Below are 24,253 nucleotides of genomic sequence, written 5' to 3' on the forward strand. Positions count from 1 at the left end.
ATGGAATTTCACCCAAAGATCAGGAAGGGAAAGCAGAGGATTTCTGGATATGCTTTGGAGGCAGGCTCTACACAAAATGAAAAATGACCCACTGGAAACGTTTAAGTAATATTTGATGGAATACTACTCAGCAATAAAAAGAAACAGGTTGCTGAACATGCAACAACATGGATGAATCTCAAGACATGAAGATGAGGAAAGAAGCCAGGCACAAAAGAGTCCATGCTGTCTGATTTCACGTACATGAATTCTAGAAGAGGCAAAACCAAGCAACAGTGACAGATCGGATCAGTGGTGGCCTGGGGCCAGGAGGTGGGAGTGAAAGGTGAGGGGCACAAGGGGGCTTTTGGGGGCTGTGGAAGTGTTCTGCATCTTGATTAGGTAGGTGGTTATACAGGGTTTCCATGTTTGTCCAAACTCATGGAAAGACACACTTTAAAATGGACACCATGGGTGCCTGTGATTTTACATTAATTACATCTTGATACAGTTAATGTGAAAAAATGGCACCATCCTTTCATCCTTGAGAATTTATGATTGCTTATGAGACAGACTGCATTCTTTCTGGTAACGGAGGGTCCCTCCTCCCAGATGGTTCACAGGGCCCAACGCTAAGGTTGCATTTAGGTACCTGCTTAACTTATTTCCAGGACTGGAAAGTGCTGAGAAGAGAAGGCCCGTTGCTGTTTCCTGAGCATATCTTATGGACAGTACTGAGCTCTAGTCCTAGGTAACTCAATTCTACCAACATCAGGTCCTTCAGCTGAGCTCAGAGTGTGTGACCCTGGGTTCACCTCGGTGGCCCCAGCACTGCCTAGCACAGGAGTGAAGGTGGCATCTATTAAGGGAAAACCTCTGCCCGGTCCGGGATCCTGCCGCCTGTGGAGTCAGGAATGGCAGTGGTCCGGAACCCTGGGCCCAGTGCCTGTCCTGTCCCCATTCTACCCCCAGCCCCCTCCCCTGGGACTCCAGACTCTGCTTCCTCCACTTGCAGCTGTTCCTTCCGCTTCCCAGTCCTCTTCCTTTCCTCCTCATCTGGGCCCTGGCTACGTCTCCTTGTCTCCTTGGGCCTTTATCTTCCCTTCAGCTGCTCTGGAGGGACCAAGGCCCTCCCTCCATCCTCTCCTTCCCTGCTTCCCTGGCTGGGCTCTAAAGCTTCCCCCTTGGGCTCAGGACCCCACCCTGGCCTCTCCCCTCACTGCCAGCCACTTCCAGGGGGCACATAGGGAACACAGGCCAGGCAGGAGTGGCCAGAGGAGTCTCAGGTCCCTCCAAAAGCCTCTGAGACTCCGATTTGCTGTGTGAGGCTGTCTGTGCTCCAGTTCCCACTCTGTCACTTGCCAGCTGTGTAGTTTTAATCAAGTCACTGTGCCTCAGTTTCCTCAGCTGAAAAATGGGGGTCAAGACACCAACAACTTCAAATGTTCTGGAAGAATAAAGCATGTCAAGCACTTAACAGAGTGCTCTACACAGAGAATTTGTCTTAACACAAGGATGCAATGCAACAAAATGGAAGGGTTCTCTAAATTGCAGAGCCCTAAATGACCCTTGGTTGTATATTTGTGCTATGTTTCTGACCCAGTGAGCCTAGAACTCCAAGGAAAAACCTCCCAGTGGCCCCTAATCTATCCCAGATGTCACCTACCATCTTCTCCTTATCATTACATGATCGATAACCCCCTCAGGTTTCAGAAAGGCTAAGTCAAGGGTCTGTCTCCTTTATACAGAACAGCACACCTCCAGCTAAGCTCACTGTCCCCAGGGGCCTCCCAATAATCCAAAACAGGGAAGAGTCATTATTGTTCCCTTTTGCAGATCCAGAAGCTACAGCCCAGAGAGTTTCAGGCTGCCTGACCCCACAGCCCAGGCTCCATCACAGCCTGGCAGACTGAACGGAGTCCCTGTCCAGCCTTCCACCCGTGCCCAGCTGAGCTCCTCGGGGACTCTTTGAGCTTCCCCCACACTCCTGCTCAGCAGCTTCTCCCTCCAGTTCTCCCAGGCCCCTGCCTACCCTTCCAGGATCCTCTGATGCCTGTCAGCCTGGGAGCAGCCAATGCCAGATTAACTGCTCTTTCCCTCCTGATTCCAGAACAAAAGATGCTGGTGTCACTGAGAGCCTGGGGGCCCCGGGTCTAGTTTTATTTGCAAATATTCCCAACAGCCACCATGTGAAATGGGCTTATTCCCACCTTAAACTGTGGTTCAGAGAAATTCGGTGAGAAACGCTTGAGGTCTCCTACCTAGAAAGCGTGTGAGCCAGAGCTGAAACTCACACCTGTCTGACTCTGAAACTCTTGATGCCGACCTTCAAAGAGTTCAGTGCCACTAGCGGCTTCTTTCTCAGCTCCAGCCGTCAGTTTCCTCATCTCTCAAATGATAGTAACACTTCATTTGTTGAGTTGTGAGAATTAAATGTGAAGAAGTTTACAAAGCACCCAGAACAGCACTGGGCACATGGGGGTGGCATCACTGAAGGATGAGGGGCGCTGAGGTCAGGCCGGCCTAAGGTCAAGTCCTAGCTTCATCACTTTTGCTCATGGAGACAAATACTCTAACTCTCTGAGCCTCACTAGATCCATCCAGAAAGCAAGGACGATCAGCCCCTCTAACAAAGATGGTGCTGGTCCCCAAAGCTTAATTTTTTTTAAGTTAAACACACAGCTCTCATACAAATAAAAAGTAAGCATGTGCCAAAATTATATGTAATTCATTAGCATTGAAATGATCAGCAGGACTGTGAAACTGGTTCAAAGAGTGTAAGAGAGTCTGAAATGTTTATAATCAACGAAAGACAAATGCTGACGTATGATTGCAAAGTGAAACTGGCTAATGTTCTACAGGGCAAAACAATTGTAACCTTTGGGGTGATCTTTTCTGCTGGACAAAAATCATTTGCAACTTAAATCTAGACGTGAATACATAACTTCCTGAGTCTGGACCCTAACAAATAAGTAAATGACAAGTCAAAGATCTCTTCCATAGAGCATTAGATAACCCTTGGGTGGGCCTGTTGACAGTGTTCCAGCATGTTCCCGAAAGGACATGCAGTCCTCCTTCTGCATTACTACCAAGTCTGGGATACTTTTTTTAAAACCTGAGGATGCCGTGCAGTCATGGAGGTAGAATGGATTAATTATTAGCATTATTAGTGCAATGTCTCTGCCCACCAAGCCCAGAACTCCAGGGAGTCCCTCCCAGCAGCCCCTCTGCTAATCAAATGAGGTAGACAGCAAGCTACACTACTCAAAAGACTGTAAACTATTTATAAACATTATGTTATTCATCTTTATTTCCTTTCAGAATATTCTGAATGTCAGTGCTGGGACTAGGACAAAGTGATTCTGAACATTACACAATCACACAACCCACGTGTAACCTAAAGGATACTTACATGGAGTCCCCGCTCACCCACTGGCTCTCTGGTAAAGCCTGGGAAAGTCTTTAGGTTTATTTACTCAACAACTACTTCCTGGGGGCCTACTTGCTGCCAAGCACAGTCCTGGGAACTTAAGGCAAAACAGAAAGCAAGACAGACCCAGTCCCTGCCTTCAAGGGCCTAGAATCTAGTCAGGAGACAATTAACCAAGACAGAGGCTAAATAATTACACACCACCACAAACACACAAAAGGAAGAGAACAGGGATGAACACCAGCAGGGCTGTCAGCTTCCTAGCCAGCAGAGGGAAGCCTCCCTGAATGATGACATTCACATAGAGGTATGAGGAATGAGAGGATGCCAGCCAGTGAGGAGGTTGCAGGAAAGCCATCCCAGGTGAGAGGCTCAGCCTGTGCAAAGGCCCTGATGTGGGAACTAGCTTTAAGGAATGGAGAGAAAGAGAGTGGTCACTGTTTAGAAAGTGCGGGAAATGAGGTGAGGGAAGAAACCAGGACCTTAATCATGGAGGTGGTGGAGGGAGGATGTGGTAAGAGACCGAGATTTAATTCTAAATATGATGGGAAGATACTGGAGTGTTTTGGTCAGAACCTCGGTCACTCCACCTGTGAGATGAAGAAATTGGTCCTGGTTTCTATCTCAGGGCTCCATCTAGGGGTTTTCACAGGGAGGTCCCTGAACCAGCAGCATCAGCATCACCTGGAACTTGTTAGAAATGTAGATTCCTGGGACCCACCCCAAACCTACAGATCAAACCCTCTGAGAGTGGGACTCAGCAATCTGGGGTTTAACAAGCCCCCCAGGCGATTCTGATGAGGCACAAGATTGGGAACCAGCGCTCTGTAATCAATAATCCGCAAGTTATAAACACGACCCAGAGTCGCCACCTGGTGTTATTTTTGGGAACTACAGCCTGCCTTCACTACCCCTTTTTGATGCCAGCAGGAAGGACTCTTTCCACGGTAACGACACAGACCACAGTCATAGACAGGAGGGTGGCTTTAGAGTGTGCTTACCCACTTTTCCCACGTGCAAGGACACACACAAAGGAGAGCTTCCCCAGTGAAAAACTTCAAATTTTCTCCCTGCTACATTTGGGATTAAAGCCAGACTTCTTACAGTCTTCTCTCTCCTTTCACTCACGCACTCCCTGCTAGTTTGATCTCTGTTTCTCCAACTCACCAAGCATATTCTTACTTCAGGGCTTTGGTATTTGCTATTCCCTTTGCCTGGAATGCTCCTCCCCCCAGATCTGGCTCTCTCCTTCACTTCAGTCAGACATCTGTCCAAATGCCTCCTCCTCTGGGGAGTCTTCCATGACTATAGTCACCAGGGAGCTCTGGCCCTACTTTCTGTCTATGTCTGGCCCTACTTTCTGTCTATGTCTTCTTTTTCTTCATCCCCTACATAATCGCATATATTTATTTGATTTTAGTCTCTCCTCTTTTTGAGACCATGAGTTCCAGTAAGGCAGGATGTTTGTTCTGTTCACTGTTATAGCTCAGTACAAACAGTAGATATTTACTGAAAGAATGAATATACTCTGTGAGGCTGGTCTCATCACCCTCTTTCCCACAAATGAGGAGATTGAGGCTCAGGAAATTGATGCAACTCACTCAGGCTCACACAATGAGTAAGTGGCTGGGATCCAGATTCAAAGTAGGAGTTCTGGAAGCTGAGTGTGAGCTGTGTCCATGGTGGCACCTTGGTGTTCCTCAGGCTGGGGAGACTTTTCAATCTGGCCACCATGCCTCCATCTCCCAAGATCAGCAAGCAAGCGATTGTGAGTTCTAAAGGGTGTTTTTCAAAATAAAGGGACTGAGGGCAATGGTCCAGTACTGAGATCTGAAGTGGGGCAGCACCACCAGAAGCACTAGGCAACCCCCAGTGATTGAGGGGTGCCCAGAGCACAGAGCAGGAGGGGAGCAGGAGTGCAGACATCTGGCAAAAGACCCCGAGTCCTATGTGGTATTCAAATGTTTCTTTGGTAATCAGCATAGGGGAAAACCCTGTTTTTAATTATCTGAGTCTGGGACCAAATTCTATTTCACAGCAAACACAATATGTGAGGGGCTTGTTTTGTTTTGTTAATTTTTAATAGGCTTTACTTTTTAGAGAAGTTTTAAGGTTTACAGAAAAATTGTGCAGAAATTACACCAAGTACCCTTATTACTTCCTCTCCCCAACACGCTCAGTTTTTCCTAATATTAACACTTTGTATTAGTGTGATACATTTGTTACAATTGATAAATCAATACTGATATGTTATTTTTTTATTGAAGTATAGTCAGTTTACAATGTGTTAATTTCTGGTGTACAGCATAGTGATTCAGTTACACATATATATTCCTTTTCATATTCTTTTTCATTGTAGACTATTAGAAGATACTGAATATCATTCCCTGTGCTATACAGTAGTACCTTGTTGTTTATCTATTTTATATATAGTTGTTAGTATCTGCAAATCCCAAACTCCCAATTTATCTCTTTCCCCCATTCCCTCTATAAGTTTTTTTTCTATGTCTGTGAGTCTGTTTCCATTTTGTAAATAAGTTTATATGTGTCCTTTTTTTTTAGATTGCACATATAAGTGATATCATACGGTATTTTTCTTTCTCTTTCTGGCTTACTTAGCTTGGTATAACAATCTCCAGGTCCATCCATGTTGCTGCAAATGGTATTATTCTTTTTTATGGCTGAGTAGTACTCCATTGTATATACATACCACCACTTCTTTATCCAGTCATCTGTCGATGGACATTTAGGTTGCTTCCATGTCTTGGCTATTGTAAATAGTTCTGCTATGAACATTGGGGTGTATGTGTCTTTTCGAATTAGAGTTTCCTCCAGACATACTCCCAGGAATGGGATTGATGGATGGTATGGTAACTCTATTTTTAATTTTTAAAGGAATCTCCAAACTCTTTTTCTTAATGGCTGCACCAGACTACATCCTTACCAACAGTGTAGGAGGGTTCCCTTTTCTCCACACCCTCTCCAGCATTTATTGTTTATTTATGGACTTTTTAATGATGGCCATCCTGACTGGCGTGAGGTGATACCTCACTGTAGTTTTGATTTGCATTTCTCTAATAATTAGCAATACTGAGCATTTTTTCTCTTGTGCCTATTGGCCATTTTGTATGTCTTCACTGGAGAAATGTTTATTTAGGTCTTTTGCCCATTTTTTTGCTGATACATTATTGTTAACTGAAGTCCACAGTTTCCTTTAAAGTTCACTCTCTATGCTATAAGGTTTTGTGGGTTTTGACAAATGCACAATGTCCTGTATCCACCACAACAGTATCATACAGAAGTATGTCACTGCCCTAAAAATACCCTGTGCGCCAGCTATTCATCACTCCCTCTCCCCAAATCCTTGGCAAGACAGATCTTTTCATTGTCTATAATTTTGCCTTTTCCAGCATACTATTTGCTTGGTTTTCATATATAGTGGATCTACCAGGAAAGCAACCTCCATATAAGTTGGGAACAAACCAGGTTGTGTTTGGTTCAGAACTTTACCTAGGACCACTCACATTTTGGACTATCACAGCCGTGAGTTGCCAGAGCTCCTGATTCAGTCCACAGGTTCACAGCAATTCCATCCATAGCCATGCCCTCCCAACTACAGTTGTCCTCTAGTATCCTCAGGGGACTGGTTCCAGGACTCCCCTCAGATACCAAAATCCTCAGATACACAAGCTTCTTATGTAAAATGGTATAATATTTGCATATAACCTACGACATCCTCCCATATACTTTAAATCATCTCTAGATTACTAATAATATCTAATAGAATGTAAATGCTATGTAAATAGTTGCCAGTGTTTGGCAAATTCAAGTTTTGCTTTTTGGAACTTTCTGAAAAAAGTTTTTTTCAAGTATTTTCAGTCTAGGGTCGGTTGAATCCTCAGGTATGGAACACACAGAGATGGGGTGGGGGTGGGGGCTTCAACTGTACTTTGTGATGTTTTCTATGAATTGTGCCCAAATATTTGTGTATCGATTTATTCTTAATTACTTTCATTTTATTTTCTTTTATATTACAATTAAGGTATTATTTACGTTATAAATTATGTGTGTCAGTAGGTTATGTTATTTATCAACTTCATTTTAGAAAAGAAAAGAAGCATTAATTACAACTGTGTCAAAAGGAACACTGGGTCCCATAGTTTCCATGTACTGTTACACTGCATGACAATCACAGCAGCAGCAAGCACTGCGGAGTGCCCACCTCTCAAAGGGCACCATGCTAGGAAGCGACTTGTACCAATGTATCATTATGTCTACACAGTTCCCCTACCAGGTGCTACACAGTGTGCATTGCCCCATTTTACAGAGGGGAAAATTGAGGCTCCAGTCCCTCCGCCTAGGCGGGACTGGAAATTGAATCCAAACCCACGCTCCTAACCCCCCATCATTCAGCCTTGAATTTCCTGGGCCTCCTGGAAAGACTATGCTGGGTAAGCTGAGCATCCTCAGGCCTGAAGGCCCCAGAAGAAGATGGAGGTATATGGGGAAGCAGAGAGGTCATGAGCACAGGTTCTGGCCTGAGTTCCATTCTCGGCTGTATCACTTACTCATATGTGACCCTGGGACAGTCACTCCCACTCTCTGAGGCTCAGTGGTCTCACCTATAAAAATAGGGGAATATCACCAAAGTGTGATAGGTGCTGTCCCTTTCCATGTCTGTGGAAACTATGGCTCATGGAGGGGAAGTGACCCACTCAAGGGGTGATGGGATGGCCCTCTAATGACATACTCCATTGTCCCATAAGGTCCCCATGGTTCCTTCAAAGTCCAATCCAGGACTCACAGGTCACCAGGCAAAGGTCAGAGGTCACCTGCCCTAGCCATCTATTCTCCAATTCAACCACCTACACATGACTTCCACAGGGCAGAAGTATCTGAAAGCCCCTAACAGGCTGGGAGAGTTGAGGGGCTGTCCCTGGAAGCACTGAGCCTCAGTTTCTCTGTGCTGGACTTCACTTCCAAAAAGGATCCCAAATCACTCCATTCCTCTCCATCCCCCCTTACTGCTTCTGCCCCAGTCTATGCCACCATCACTTCTCACATGGTCTACCTCCTGCTCCCTTGCTCCCTGCTCCCCATACAGCAGCGAAGGAGACCTTTTATACATGTAAAATCAAATAAAGTCACTCCCTTGCTTAAACCTTCCATGGCTCCCTATTATTCTTAAGCCAAAGGCCTCTGCATGTTGTGAAGGACCCTGCCCACCTCCCTCATCTCATTTCCCCCAATGTTCCCTCCACTCTCCCACCCTCCCCATATATGTTCAGGCCCCTTTGGCCTCCTCCACATGCTTTTAATACACCAGCATGCCCCTATCTTAGGACCTATGGTCAAGCTCTTCCTCCTCCTTGGTCAGCACATTCACAGCCCCCTCCTTGCCTTCACTGGGCAAACTCTTCTTCCCTCCCTCCCTCCATTAGGACAGCTTTTCCTGCTATGCACTCTCATACCCAACTCGCTCACCTCCTAGCAATAATCCCAGTTGGTGATGATAGATTTGTCGGGTTATCTTCCCCTCCACTTGACTGAGGTCTACCCAGTCAGGGACACTGAGTTGCTTCCCCCGTGTGCTGAGGACCTAGAAGTGTCTGCCCAGAGTTGATGCTCAGGAAAATCTGCTGAATGGCAGGCTACAGGTATGAATGCCCACCCAAAGGATAGGGTTGTTCATCTCCTCTGCTATGTGGACTAAGACATTCAAAACAACCAGAGGACGAAAGTGGAGGCGGGGAGGAGGGAATGGAAGGCAGAGGAAATCCCAGGCTAGTTCAGTTCACTGTTCAGCAGAAGCCTACAGGTGCCAGATGCCATGCTGTGCACTGGGGACAGTGTGTGCACTGGGGACAGTGTTTACACTGGGCTAGAGGGAGAACTAGCTCTGAGCTGCACTGCCTGGGCTCAGAGCCCTACTCAATACTCACTAGCTACGCAAGTTTGGGCAAATTGCTAAACCTCTCTGAAACTTAATGTCTCTAAGTACCAAATGGGAGATGTGGGGAAGTTACTTGATTACAGAAACCCCATGTCATAATTAGGGCCTTAGGACTTAACATGCCCTTGAAACCCCAGTGGGCACAGCAGTTCTGTTTGGTTACTATTGCTGCATCACTATCCACTCCAATATTTAGTGGCTTAAAACAGCCATTTTTCCCCTCACTATTGTGTGACTCAGGAATTTGAAAGGATCAGCTGGACAGTTCCTGCTTGGTTGCAGTCAGATGCTGGCAGGGGCTGTGCTGATCCGAGGGCTCAACGGCAGGCTGTCAGCTGGGCACACCAACATGTGGCCTTCCTACTACAGTAGCCCAGGGCAGTCGACTTGTCATGTTTGTTACCTGCACCCCCCAACTCAATTTCAGGCAGCCAGCTTGATGACAGTCACCTCCTATCTCTCCAGCTCACTCTCTCCAGTACCGCAGTGCCAACAGCCCTTCAGCCCACTGGGACCTCTGATGCGTGGAGCCTACCTCCTTTTCCCTTGTGTCTTCACTTCTCCCTTCGCTGATTAAAGCCCACTGGGCATCATTATCCCCACATACTGCACACTCCTGAGATGGCCCTGCCCTTCCCTGACTAAACACCCACTGGTTGACAGTGCCTCTGTCCCTCAGTGCCTGTCTCCCTGCAGTGGACTATGGCAGGGGAACAACACACCACCATGCGGACTGGTCTGACTTCACTCACTCGATGGCTAGTCTCAGTGAGGTCTTCAGCCCTGCCTGACAATTACACTATAGTTCCCCATAGGCCATTCATTCTCCCCAGGCAATTCCTTCCTGTCTTTGTCTCAAACCTCCATCACCTTCTCCCCTGTTCTCACTCTTAGCTGAGGACCTTCCTTCCTATCCCACAGGAAAAACTGTAGTAATCAGAGAACTCTTCAACAAGTTTCCACTTCACAGCTATCCATCTACCTTCACTGGTACCCATTTATACTCTGCGTTCTCCTCTGTGACCACACGAGGACCAACTACCTGAGGTCCAAACCACAGTCAGCCCTCCACTGGGTATAGATCCCCTCCTTCTCTTTCTTCAGTGATGTCATTCTAGCCACTCTCTTCTTCCTCTTGCATCATCATTATTTGCAATCTACTGAATCATCCTCATCCACATAAAAACAGGCTAGTGAGTACTAGCTGCATTAAGTAACTTCTCTTGACCCCACTTTGCTTTCCACCTACCACCCCATCCTCAGTCCTACAGCAAAACTCCTAAGAAACTTGTCCATACCCACTGCCTCCATGTCTCTCCTTCCATTACAGAAAAGGTACAAAAATAGTACAAAGAATAACCAAATATCACCCAGATTTTACCACCTTTGCTTTATCATTCTCTCTTCCCTTCTCCTCCTGAACTCTTTTACAGTAAGTTGCAGACATGCTTCCCTTTATCCCTAAAAACAAGTGTGTGTTTTCTAAAAGCAAGGACATTCTCTCACAATAACCAAAATCAGAAATTTTTACATCGATACAGTACTATTATCTAGGCTACAGACCTTATTTTCCACCAGTTGTTCCACTAATATCTTTTACAGTAAGTGAAAACATTTATTTTCCTGGTCCAGGATCTCACCTCACATTTAGTTCCTTTGTCTCTTCTGCCTCCTTAATCTGGAACCATTCCTTAGTCTGTCTTTGCCTTTTATCACCTCAGCAGTTTCTAGCGAAGAATACAGCCAGTCATTCTGCAGAAACAGCCTTCAGTCTGGGTTTGTCTAATGTTTCCTTGTGAGTCAGTTATGCATTTTTGGCAGAAACACCACTGAACAGCTGCTGTGTCCCCCTCAGTGTGTCGTATCAGGAGGGACACAATGTCAGTTTGCCCCATTATTGGCAATGCTCACTTTGATCATTCAGTTAATGTGGTGTCTGCTGGGTTTCTCCACTGTAAAGTGACTATTTTACCCTTTGTAATTAATAAGGATCTTGTGAGGACATACTCAAAGACTATGCAAATATCCTGTTTCTTGTCAAACTTTAATCCACTGTTACAGCATCTGTTAATGATTCTCTTCTGAAACAATTATTACTAGGGTGGTTGCCAAATGGTAAATTTCTAATTCCTCTTTCTCCACATTTTACAGGCTACAGGCTTTCTGCTGTTAAGAGCTGTCATTTCTCTTTATGCATGTACATATGTGTGTATGTTTATCTTCTCCTACTCTCTCTTACTACCACTCTAGTCAGGCTTTTGCCCCCACCATTCTACCTAAACTCTTTGTGTCACAGTGACAATGCCCTCCACTGGGCTGAATCACTTCTAGGTTCCCATCTTCCTGAGCTCTCAGAAGCCTCTAACACAGATCATCCATTCTCTCCCCATTGAAATGTTGGCCTAACTTGGTTCCCAGAACACTTACCTCACTGGCTGTTCCTTCTCAGGCTCCTTTGTTGGTTCCTTGTCTGTAAATGTTGGATCCGGGGTCTCTGTCCTTGCCCTGCCCTCTTCTTTGTCAGTTCTCACTCTGTTGGAGATCTCACTCAGCCTCAGGGCTTAGCATTTCTACAATGACTCCCATATTAATCTACTTGGGCTGCCGTAACAAGATACCACAGACTTGATGGCATAAAACAGAAATTTGTTTCTTATTTCTTACAATTCCAGAGGTTGAAAGTCCAAGATCAAGGTGCCAGCAGGGTTGGTTGCTGGTGAGAACTGTCTTCCTGGTTTGCCACCTTGTTCCTATATTCTCACAGGGCCTTTCTTCTGTACACCCACAAACACACACATACAGAAAGAGAAGGGAAGAGAGGGAAAGAGAATTCAGATTTCTCTTCTTAGGATTCTCAGATTATAGCCCCACCCTTATGACCTCACTTGATCTTTCTTTCTTTCTTTCAAGGAGGTACTAGGGATAGAACCCAGGACCTCATGCATGCTGAGCACACACTCTACGACTGAGCTATACCTTCCTCACCTTGACCCCATTTAATCTTAATTACCTCCTTAAAGGCCCTATCTCCAAATACAGTCACATTCAGGGGTTAGAGTTTCAACATTCAAATTTTGGGGAGACATAATTCAGTCCGTAACAACTCCCAAAATTGTATCTCCAGCCTGGGCTGGGATTTATACATGCAAGTTCTAACTAGGCATCTCCACTTGGAAGTCTGACAGGTGCCTGAAATTTAGCAAGTTCCAAATGGAACTGTTCGTTCTCCCCTCTTTTTCCCTGTAAAAAGGCTCTCCTCCTGAAGCCTTCCTCATCTCAGTTAATAGCAAATTCCTTCTTTCAGCTCTTCTGGGCAAAAACCTTGGAGTCATCCTCAATTCCTTTCTTTTTCAAACACCCCATACCCAATCTGTCCTTTTGGCTTTGCTTTCAAAATAATCCCAGAGTCTAACTTTGGTTCAAACCATCACCATCTTTTGTCTGGATTGTGGCCTCTTAGCTGGTCTCCCTGCTTCAGCCCTCATTTACATTCCATTTACTCTACACCCTGAAGTTACAGAGATCCTGTAAAAATGCAAAGCAGGTCCTGTCCTCTCTGGTCAAAACCCTCCAATATGGCCCACCTCCCTCCCTCATAGCAGAGGCCAAGTCCTCACAATGATCCACAAAGGTGTGCATGCACTGGCCCCTTCATATCATGTTTCCTCGCTGACTCAGCTCAGCCACCCCTATATACTGGCTGTTCCTTAAACTCACAAAGCATGAGTCTACTTCACGGTCTTTGCCCATCATCCACTTGGAACAATCTCCTATATACACTCATCGCTCCCTACCTCATCTCTTCCAAGAGTTTCCTCAAGAATCACATTCCCAGTGAGGCTTCCATTGATTACCACAGCACTCCCTTCTCCATTCCCTGCTTTATTTTCCTCCATAGCACTTATCACCATCTGACACACCATACACCTCTCCACCAAACATGAGTTCCATGAGAACAAGGACCCCAATAATCATTGCTCACATTGACTGTACCCTTGCTATATGCCAGAATATTTTTAAGAGCTTTACTGTATTACTCATTTAATCCTAACAAGAGCACTATGAGGTGGGTCTGTCAGTTAACTATTACTTTAATAATGTTATGTAACAAACCACCCCAGAAGTCTGTGGCTTACGAGCAGCAAATATTGATTTCTCCTTTTCCCATCTGTAGCCATTTGGGGTTTGGCTCACCCCGACTGAGCTCTGCTGGGCTTGGCTACTACATGTGTCTTTTCATTCTTCTGGACCAGCTTGTTTGATGCTGAGGATTTGGATAGAAGCTACTGCTTCCCTAAATTGGCACAGAGAAAATTTCTCCCTGTCTGTTTAGCTTTCTGACATTCAAAAGAGATGGAGTTCAAGAAAAAAAAACACAATCTAAAATTTAATACAAGCTAAACACTAAACTACAAAACTATTCTTATTCCAGACTTTCCTACAGCAATTTTGACCGGAACTCTGTTTCAAAAGATGGGGTGCACTAATGATAGCCCCATCCTTATGGCAGAGGTGGAAATTCCAAGGGGGCAATTGAAAACAGGAGAGATCCCTTAAGGCCTTGGCTGAACTGCCACACTGTCACTTTCATCTACATTCCACTGGCCAAAGCAAATTGCATGGCCACATCTAGTATTGAAGGAGTTGGGAGTATCAACCAGCCCTGATAGGGTAGAGAGGAACAGTCACTGAACAGTAATCTACTTTGCTGCAAGGTATGTCACACTATATCCTCTCCCCTTTCTTTCTTCCTTTTCTTATTCTTCCTTTCTTCCTTCCTTCCTCCCTCCCCCTCCCTCTCTACCCTCCTTTTCTTTCTTTCTTTGTTTCCTTTTCTCTTTCTTTTTTATTAACAGATAAGGAAACTAAGGCTCAGAGAGATCAAATAACTTGTCCAAGATTATACTGCTAGTAAATGACAGAGCTGGAATCCAACCAACTTGGAGTCAAGTTTACACATGCCACGTACACAGGGCCAAGAGGTTTGGACTTTCCCTGAAGGTGATACAGTGCCACTGAAAACTCTTGAGCAAGAAAGGTACATGGTGGTTAATAAACTTTCCTCCAGTAGCAGTGAGCAGAGCACATGGGAGTGGTAGAGAGAAGGAGCCCCTTAAGGTAGTCACAAAACTTTAGGCCAGAATTGATAAGGGGCTGCGCTGAGATAGTGTCAAAAAAAGAAAAGAAAACACAAAGCAAAATGGTAAATGTAAAACCCAAACAGAAAAAGACAGAAGTGAGAGACAAGTTGAAGAACATTTTAAAAACTCTTTTTCCTTTGTTGAGTGTTGAAATAAAACACTCATGTTTGCTGTTAAAAAAAAAAAAACAAACAAAAAATTCACACAATGCAGACAGAAGTGTTTAAAGTTCCCTCCTCTTCTCTCTTCTGACATAAGCTCCACTAATAGTTTGTGGTAAATCCTTCCTGAACTTTATCTAAAACTATATAATACATATACATATATCCATTTTATGTGTGTTTTTAAAATGTGTTCTCATCAAACTTTTGTTTGGTCTCATGCTTTTTATCATATAATAGTATGACAAGGCCAGCTTTCCATGTCTGGAAATTAAATGGTCCTCATCCTTTTTAACAGCTTTGCCACTTACTAGTCATATGACGTCGCACACACGGTTTAACCTCTCTGAGACTTGGTGTGCTTAATCTCTAAATGGGGATAAACATGTACCTGCCACACAGGGCTGATGTGAGGATGAAATGAGTTACTACATGTAAGCCATCTTACATAGTGTCTGACACATACTAAGGGCTCAAAAAATATTAGCTCTCCTTGTTAATAGCTCTATGTTTAGCTGTACCATAATTTACTTAACCAATTCTGTACCTTAGTCAGTTAGTGCGTTATGTTGTTTGCAAAGATGACCACAATGATCCCACTCATCCCTACACACGTGACTCTTTCCAATATGACTTTGATGTTTTTTCCAACAAGAGATGGTGTCTATTTCTACTCTCCTTGAATCTGAGCTGGCCATGTGACAGGCTTGGATCAATCAAATGCAGTGAAAGTGATGCTACAGCACTCCCAAGCCTAGGCCTTAAGAGGTCTTGCTGCTTTGGTTCTTTTCCTTTTGGAGGCTATCACGAGGAAGCCTGAGCTAGGCTGCCAAAGAAGCCACATGGAGAAGAACCTAGACACTCAAGCCAACTTCTAGACATATGAATGAGGCCATACAGGACCAGTGAGTATGCCAACTTCCTAACGGACTGTAAATACAGGAGGAAGCCCAGGAAAGACCACGTACAGCAGAAGAGTGGTCCCAGCTGAGACATGTCCAAACTGCCAATCCACACAAATATAAGCAAATAATTTATTGTTGTTTTAAGTCACTTCATTTTTGGGTCATTTGTTAAGCAACAATAGAAAGCTGATATGCTTAGGTGCTTAGTGCAGTGTCTATGGCCCAGGTTGGAATACAAACTCCATCTCTTGTATGTGAACTTGGGCATGTTCTGTATTCTCCCTGAATCTGTTTCCTCATCTGTACAGTGGGATACTTTTAGTTTCTACCCCATCAGGCTGATGTGAGGATTAAATGAGATGATAAATATTCAGTGTGTGACACAGGGCAAGTACTATGAACATTTCAACTGTGGTTGTGTTATTGTTCTTTGAAGGAAGTCTAGCCTGAGAGTTGTGCTATGGGAAGGGGACAGGAAGAGTAAGTATTAAAGATAACTGAGCTGGTATCTGGAGGCTCCATAACTAGTGAACATAGGAGACTGAGAGCTTTTTGGAACCAGAGACCTATACCAGGCTGGCCTGTGAGATGTCAGGGGTTGGGTCTCAACTGTGTCCTGCAGAGTAGAAAAGGTTGTATACGAAAAAAAAGAAAAGAAAAAAAGAAAAGATTGTATATGTGTGCCTAGGGGAGCCTTCTGAATGATGTCATGCATGGAGGCTGGAATTGGGTGGCAGAATGAAGAACTGAGGCTGTAGGAGGGGCTGCGATCACTAGGAAAGGTGTGAGGACTGAGTCTTGGGACTTATCCCCACTCTTTTTAGATAAAATCCCAGACTCCTTACCATGGCCTGAATGCCTTGCCCACCTTTCTTACCATATTTCCTACCCTTCTTCTCCTCACTCAAAGTGCTTTAGCCACCCTGGCCTCTTTCCTCAAACTTATCAAGCTCTTTCCTGCCTCAGGACCTTTGCACTTACTGTTTTTTTCCTCAGAGGGACCTTCCTTCTGAACCACTCAAGCTAAAGTTCTCCCCTCTTTTATTCCTTTTCACAGCTCCTTATCTTTTTCCTTTATAGCACTCATTGCTACCTGAAGTTACTTTGTTATCCACTTGTTTACCTGTGCATTATTTATCAGTTTAGAAGGTGTTTTGAGGGAGGGTATAACTCAGTAATAGAGTGCCTGCTTAGCATGTACAAGGTCCTGGGTTCAACCCCAGAACCTCCATAATAAATAAATAACTAACTAAATAAATAAACCTAATTATCCCCACCACGCAAAAAATTAAAAAAAAAATTTTTTAAAGGTGAGTTTCATTAGGAACTAACTGGTATCTGTCTTGCTCATGCCACTTTCCCAGCACCTAGCACACTGTGTGGCTCATGCAAGTGATTAACAGGTATAAACTGAATAAATGTGAATAAAGATAGTGTGAAAGGAGCCACGAGAGCTAAAAAGACATGGTCCAAAAGCTAAGGGAAGGCATCATTTCCTGGAAGAGGGCTTCACAGAAACCTTGGAATCACCTTGTCTAACCTCCTCAGTCCACAAGTGGGGAAGCCAAGACCCAAAAAGGAGGAATGACCAGCCTGAGGGCAGCCAGAAAGCCATTTCTGTGGACCTCCAGCCCGCTGGGGCCAATACTACAGACCTGTCTGACAGATGAGGCCCAGGGAAGGTCATGGTCACCTTCCTGAGGCCATCACTGTATGTTTGCAGCTGCCACCACCCCCATCTCACAGGGGAGAAGATTGTCTCTTTGGGAGCAGAGGTGCCAGTCAGCCGACAACTGTGAAAGGAGGGCTAGAGAGGGTGGGCAGGCCCATCCCTGGGCCAGGCAGCTATTCTGAGGCAGCTCAAGGATAATAGCTGGTACCAAAATAACCCAGCCTCCTCAACCTTGTTCAAGACCTCACACCTCTGCCCCACCAGAGGTGAGGCTAACACTTGAATTCCTCTCAGTAACACACACAGCAGCTCTTAGTAGGGCCTGCAGGGAATAGGGTGATCATCAGACTCAGCTCTGCCCACTGGGGGCTCACAGTCTGATGGAGGAGGCAGGCTAGGGACCAGTCACGTTGCTGAGTGACGGTGCCAAGATCTGGGAGAACTAAAGGGAGGGAAGATCCCCAGTGGAAAGGATCCCTGAATTAGTTCGATGGACGTACAGAAGTTAGCCACTCCAGGAGGTGCAGTCCCATAAGTAACTGCCAAGGCAAAGGGAGGGAGGCGACACAGATAAGCTCCAGGAACAGTCTGCAGCTTTAGCGAGTGGGAGCATCAGGAAATTGAAATGAGAGGGGCCGAAGAGGCCAGAAAAGGAGCGGCGAGGGATATCCAAATTATGCAGGAACTTAGATGTCAAGAGAAGAGCTTGGGATACCTTGGGTGCACAAAGGAAAAGTCTTGGGAGATCTTTGACCAAGAGGACGTCATAGTAAGTTTTGCAAGGTATAAAGTGCCCTTTAGCTGCCCTGGGGTTGTTGCCGGGGCAAGCGGGTGTGGGGGTGGGGGCAGATCGAAGGGAGAAAAAACACTTTATTCTGGATGGGCAGCTCTAGATAGAACTCCTGCAGGAGGCAGGAATTAGGTCTCAGTCTCTAGAAGGCTAGTACTATCACGTTCTCGACTCCTGCGCCACACCACTCCCGGGTCCAAGTTTCGGTCACTTGTTCTGGAACTCGAAGTTTGAGCCAAAAAAAAAAAAAAAAAAAAATGTGCTGCTGGCACCCTAACCCTAGACGAGGGGCGCAACCAGGAGACTTCAACTCCCAAAATGCTTCGCTCTGCAGCCCTGCAGGTCGCGCATGCTACTTTTCAAGAAAGGCGGGCCCCCGGCTCGCAGACTGGTAGGACTCACCAGCTGGGTGAAGTGCGGGAAACCTAGGGACCGCCATCTTACCTTGGGTCGAACCAATTGTACACTTAGTGGGAGGTTCGTGTTCTCGCTCTCGTCAGTTCGTACAGGTACTGAAATAAAATGCGCTTAATTACTACAAGTCTCCTTATTATGCTTTACGTTGAGACCTCCTTCCATTTTGTGCCCCAGTCCAGAACTAACCCCCTAGGGATACAATAGGACGTCCCAGCATGGCCGCACTCACCTAGATTCCGCTAGGGGCGGAGTCGGAAGCGGTTCCGCCCCGCCTCCCGGTCGGAGGGGGGTTTCCGCTTCCGGCAGCGGCGGCTGCAGCCTCGCTCTGGTCCCTGCGGCTGGCGGCCGAGCCGTGTGTCTCCTCCTCCGCCGCCGCCATATTGTCTGTGTGAGGAGAGGGGAGAGCGGCTGCCGCCGCTGCCGCTTCCACCACAGGTACCGTGGGAGCTGCCAGGCGAGGTCGTTGTGGGGTGGAGGTGGACCCAGGAGGGGGCAGCGGGGCGCGGCCGCCTCTCAAGCGTCCAGCAGACTCCCTAGAGGCCCTTCACCTTCCCCTTCCCCCCGTCTACACACACACCAGCCGAGGCCCCTGCAGCCCGTCGGGGAGGCCCAGGGCCACCCTCCCAGGGCGGGGAGCGAGGCTTGAGGCAGAGGCTGATGCGAGGATGGAAACTGGCTCTCGGGAGTCCAGCTTATTGCGGGGGAGAGGGCTGGGCTGGGGCGGGGACTAGGGGGCAAGTTGGAGGAGGGGGTCGCCAGAAGGGGAAGGGGACTTGAGGGGTGGGGCCGCTGTGGAGGATGCTGGGGGAGGGTGCCTAGGGGAGTGATGCCTGCTATGTAGACTGGAGTGGACCCTCGCGCGTAGCAGAGCAGCTGGAGTAGGGGCCTTCCTAAGGTCCCTCTGGGCGAGGCTGGACTTCCCACCTGCACACTGGGGTGCAAGGTGGAGGGAACCCGGGGCGAGGTCGCTGGGGTAGAGCGGAAGGGGACCACGAAGTGGGGCAGAATGGGTGGAGTTGGAGTCAAGGGTTAGTTGGGAGCCTGGGTGGAAGAGAAGTATGCAGAATGAAAGATTGGCTACGAGTATACATGTTAGTTTGTGACCTTTTGAAGAGTAGGACTTTTATTTTGTTTTTGTTCTTCTGTTGTTGTTTGGTTTTTTGCAGCGTTGGAACATTTCTAGCCTAGGCAGGTGATGGGTGGAGCTTTATGTAGATTGTTTTTGGGAAGCAAAGTCAGTATCAGGAGAAGTTGTTTCTTGGCCTTGCTATTGTGGGAAGGAAAGAGTTCTGGAAAGGAGGTGGCACGTTAATTGGAGAAGAGTTGATTACCTTTCAACTGCTAAATTCTATGAGAAAAGGGCTTGAGGAGAGGCAGTGAAAAGAAAACTAGAAAGGGAAGATTTTTCTAAGAGTTGGAAGACCTCGTTCAGTCTAAGGATTGACAGTAAATATCTGGATTCTCAAAAATAAGTGTCACTGTTACTTAGCTTCGTAACCTAACTTCTGTAAACCTCAGTTTTCCTATCTGTAAAATGAGGGTGATAATATTTCCTAGATGATAAGTTTATGATGAGTAAGTAAGATAATGTGTCGAGTGCTCACCTCAGTGCCTGGCAAGTAGTAAGTGCTCGATAGACCGTATCTGCCACTTTTATTAAAGGGGCTAGCTGGTGTCTTTGGGGTTCCTCCATTATAGGTAAAATTTATGGTCAATAATCTGACAGTAGGCAGAGCTTAAGAATATTATATTTATAGTTGTTGCAGTGTTTTTCTTTTGTTGTAAGTCACTTGGTTTAACTGGCTTGGTGGACCTTGGGCTGAAAAACCAGGACCAATACTAATTCTCCCTCATGTCACTTAAAAAGTTCACCTGCAGTTTTACCTGGGCAGGTTTGTCCTTCTGTGACTTTGAAATTCTTGATTTTCATTTGCTATTAGGGAAGGATGTATGACTTGAAGAGAGAATGAATGTATTTGAAGTTTGTTTAGATTGTTTTGTCAACTGATTACAAAATTAGGTCACCCTGGGGCAACTTTTGTTTAAAAAAAAAAAAAAAAAGAACCAGATATGCCTAGTTATACCCTCTTGTGTGAAATACAGTAGAGAAAAGAAGCACACATTTAAGGGGGAGCAGTTGGTTAGTTTCTGCCTAATGGGTTAGTTGTCTAGCTGGGGAAGAAACAAGTATCAGCTTCTTTTTTTACAATGTATTTTTAGTTCTCCTGTTGCCTAGCCACTCTCTTCCAGGTTGAGTCTTTGATTTTACCATTGTCTCTTATCTCTGAACATACACCTTTACTTCACATACTCTTTTGGAGAAAGGAAAAATTTTCTTTGGGAACTGAGTTTAAAGTCTTACATAGGGTTTGGGTTCATAGTAGGCAGAATGACACCCCGCCCCCAAGATGTCCATACTCTAATCCCCTGTAAATATGTTACATGGTAAAAAAGACATTGCGGTAATTAGGGTTAAGCATCTTGAAATAGGAAGATTATCCTGGATTTTGTGGGTAGGCCCAATCTAATCACATGAGCCCTTAAAAGCAGAGAACTTTCTCCACCTGGGAGTCTAGAGAGATGGGACAGAAGGGGAAATCGGAGAGAATCGAATCATGAAAGGGACTCCATTTGCTGTTGCTAGAGGGGGCCACATGGAAAGCATGAGAAGGAATGCGGGGAGCCTCTAGTAACAAAGACCAGCCCCGACTGACAACCAGCAAGGAAATGGAGACCTCAGTCCTACAACCACCGGAAACTGAATTTGGCCAGCAACCTGAGTGAGCTTGAAAGTGGATTCTTCCCCAGTTTCCAGCAATGAAAACACCTTGATTCTGACCTTGTGAGATCCTAAGCAGAAGACCTAGCCAAGCCCACCCAACTACTGACCTACAGAAACTGTGAGATAATAAATTTCTATTGTTTTAAGCCACTGTGTTTGTGGTTTTATTATGGCAGCAATAGAATGCTAGTATAGATTTTGGTACCAGGAATGGGGAACTAGTACCTAATAATGTGTTAAGTGGCAGTTAAAGAGGCCAGCAAATTTTTGAGGAGCATGATAGAAAAGGCTTAGAACAGATTGTTAATAGAAATAGTGAGTGCTCAGATGGAAGTGAGGTATGTATTGGAAACTGGAGGAAAGAGGATCTTGGTTACATATTGGCAAATAAGCTTAGAATTATGTCCTGTGGTCATGTGGAAAACAGAACTTATAAATGATGAACTTGGGTATTTAGCTGAGGAGATTTCCAAGTAGAATGTTGAAAGTACAGCTTGGTTTATTTGTGAGCATGAGTCTGCAGTGAGCTGTGAAATTCATGTAAAGCCTGCTAGGTTCTTGAGGATTTTATACTAGCAGAAACATTGCCAGCTTGGATTGAAAAAGACAGAGTAGGAAGTTAAAGAGGGCTATTGAAGCCTCCCAAATTCTACTGGTAGGATGCAGGCTAATAAAACTACTCATATGTGGATGTGCTGCATTTTCGTTAAAAAAGAAGAGTGACTCAGAGGGTGGAACCAAGAGCCCAGAGAGATGGAGCTGAAGGCCACAGAAGAGTTTTCCCTGGCTTTGAAATGGAATGGAGTTTGCCTAGATTTTGAAACTGCTTTGGACCGATGGATCTGCTTTCTCTTAAATTTTCCCCATTTGAACTGGAATGTCTATAAGTATTGCCCTATGCCTATCCCACCATTGTATGTTGGGAGCAGATAACTTGTTTTTTTAGGAATTGTGCCCCAGGATTCTGAATGTATTCTTCCCAGAACCTCACCCACACCTGATGTAGGTGGTGAAATTTGAGACTTTTGAATTGATGAGTTATAGGTGAGATTTTGGACTTGGGAGTTGATGCTGTAATGGAATGAGACCTTAGGATGGAATGGATGTATTTTGCATTTGGGAGAGATAGCAGTCTTTGGAACCCATAGGGTGGGCTATGTTAGGTGGAATGAACACCCCTAAAGGTGTCTGTACCCTAATCTCTGGAACCTGAATTTGTTACTGTTATGTGGCAAAAGGGACTTTGAAGATGTAACTGTGGTATCCTAAGATAGGAAGATTATCTTGGATTTCCTAGTAGATCCAGTCTATTCACCTGAAAGCAGAGAACTTTATCCAGCTGGAGCTAGAGAAATCTGAAGCACAAGAAGGACTCAACCTGCCATTACTGGAGGGGGCCACATGGAAAGCACAAGAAGGAATGTGGACAGCCCCAGCTGACTGTCAGCAAGGAAATGGGGACCTCAGTCCTGCATCCACAAGGATCTACATTTAGCCAACAATCTGAGCTTGAAGTCAGATACCCCACCCTGCCACTGAATTCCCATCAGTGAACATAGCCCTATGGACACCTTGATTTTTGGCCTTGCGACCCTAAGCAGAGGATCCAGCCAAGTCTACCTCACTTCTGGCCTATAGAAACTGTGAGATAATATATTGTTTTATGTTTGTGATAGTTTGTTACAGCAACAATAGAAAACTAATTAGAAGGGTTTTGCTCATTTTATTTAAGAATCTTTGGGGGTTTCTTTTCTAGAGAACAAAGGGAGCCAAGATTATTCTGTAAAGTAATTTGGTCCTGGAAGACTTCACAGAATAATAGTGTTGAGTGGAACCTACACTTCTTCTTAGATGTATAAACATCCTGTTAGTGTCATTAGATGCAATTTGAAGGGGCTAGATGGCCAGCTTGGTAAAATGTAGATTCTAGAGTGCTAGGCCATTTTGGTAGAACTTCTATAAATTGGTGATTCTTCCATGCCTATAATAAACATCTTGGATAATTTCTTTATTTATTTTTATTGGCTGAATAAAACATTGAATTTGTGACAACTCTTAAAACTCTTTAAAGACTTTTTTTTCCTGTTTTTTAGAAGAGATGGAAGTGATTATTTTATAAATTTATAGCCACCTATATTTAGTAGCCTGTCTTTTTACACCTCCCACCCCAACCCAAAGTTGTTCTAAGGTCTTTTCCCTATGTCTTTGTCATTTGAGGTTAATAATAAGATTTGGGAATCATAACTGCAGAGTGGAGCTTTTTGTTGTTCAACAACATGCTGTTGATTAGAATTCGTAAAATATGGACTCTTAACTTTAGTGAAGGGGGCTAAAGAGGATGGAGGAAATAAAGACAGTTTCTTTTTGAGTTAGTTACCTGAATACAAAATTAGAGCATTTCAGGATGTGAAGGACTTTTGTGATTATCTGTTTGACTTCTAGGTTTAGAGTAAAGGAAATTGGGCCACATGAAGTTTAAGTGGCTAAACCAAGTATCTCAGCCCTACAGCTGGCCTAGAATCCTGGCTCAGGCAATGGAGATTCATGGCTTTTGAAATGTATTCCCTATGTACCCGTGCCTTGTCCTTTTCCTAGGTTGTACCTTGGATAGGTCATCTCTCTGTGCCTCAGTTTCCTCATGGGGTCATTGTGAGGATTAATCGAGATAATGCATGAAACACATTTAGCATAGTACCTAACACAGTAAGTACCCAAAAGTTGTTAACTATTATGATAATTGTTTTGACAACTGTATGACAACTTTTGCATTAATATTGTAGTACAATTTGCACAAGTTCAGAAACTGAGAATGGTATGATTTGACATTGGATTAGGTAAGGAATTGACATTTTAAGGTAATAATAATGCTTGGGATACTTGATTTAAAATGAGAAACTGAATTTGATCCTTGGTCTGTCACAATTCATTGGGTGACCTGGGCCAAATTTGTTTCTCAAGAGTGTTAGTGTGTTCATATACCTAAATTTCTTTGAACTCATAAGACGGATAATTTCAAAAGTAGT

The 24,253-nt window shown here is 44.9% G+C and overlaps 1 protein-coding gene and 1 long non-coding RNA gene across 2 annotated transcripts in view; one reads left to right on the forward strand and one right to left on the reverse strand.

Moving 5' to 3' along the window:
- LOC116657991 overlaps positions 1-18,709 on the reverse strand; it is a 46,675-nt gene extending 27,966 nt beyond the window's left edge. Inside the window, exons 1-3 of the long non-coding RNA XR_004313196.1 lie at positions 18,678-18,709; positions 18,476-18,543; positions 11,790-12,136 (exon numbers count right to left, since the gene is read on the reverse strand). This is a non-coding gene — a long non-coding RNA (uncharacterized LOC116657991). The remainder of the gene's footprint in view (positions 1-11,789; positions 12,137-18,475; positions 18,544-18,677) is intronic.
- Positions 18,710-18,750: 41 nt separating this feature from the next.
- The window catches only part of CSNK2A1 (casein kinase 2 alpha 1), a 50,957-nt gene continuing 45,454 nt past the window's right edge, over positions 18,751-24,253 (forward strand). The window contains 1 exon segment of the mRNA XM_032462032.1: positions 18,751-18,883. The gene's annotated coding sequence lies outside the window, so the exon portion shown is untranslated.

The sequence above is a fragment of the Camelus ferus genome, chromosome 19 (genome assembly GCF_009834535.1).
Source record: "Camelus ferus isolate YT-003-E chromosome 19, BCGSAC_Cfer_1.0, whole genome shotgun sequence".
NCBI classification, from domain to species: domain Eukaryota; kingdom Metazoa; phylum Chordata; class Mammalia; order Artiodactyla; family Camelidae; genus Camelus; species Camelus ferus.